Source organism: Siniperca chuatsi, linkage group LG23, assembly GCF_020085105.1.
Source record: "Siniperca chuatsi isolate FFG_IHB_CAS linkage group LG23, ASM2008510v1, whole genome shotgun sequence".
NCBI lineage: Eukaryota > Metazoa > Chordata > Actinopteri > Centrarchiformes > Sinipercidae > Siniperca > Siniperca chuatsi.
Window position 1 is genome coordinate 12,621,956 of NC_058064.1, and position 540 is coordinate 12,622,495.

Below are 540 nucleotides of genomic sequence, written 5' to 3' on the forward strand. Positions count from 1 at the left end.
AAGTGGTTGGTTCCACCTCTTGCACTATTATAAAGTGATGCAGTCCAGATGATGGGTGGCACAGAATCTTGTGAAACCACAAGTGTTGCCTGCAACATGCAACATGGTTCAATAACAAAGGATAGATCCTCTACTGAAGCAATGAACAAAGGCAGATGTTGGAAGTGGAATGAGGCTATTTTGGAACAAACCTGCTGATTTGCAACTCAAAGGCGTCTCCCTTCTTCTGGGAGTATGACATCACACATACCCAGACAGACACACACTTGGGGGTGTTTTGCGGTGGTGAGTGAGTGTTTTGCCTCTGTGCCCCCCAGATGCCCAATCTCTCTCTCTCTCTCTCTCTCTCTCTCTCTCTCTCTCAGTCCATCAGACCAGTTAGCATATCCTGGATGAAGTCCATTGGTTTAATAAAGGGGACCAGTGCGGGGTGGCACACACACACACACACACACACACACACAGCAGGAGGGCTTTGTGTGTGTGTGTGTGTGTGTGTGTGTGTGTGTGTGTTTGCTAAACCAGATAGCCTTGTGGCTT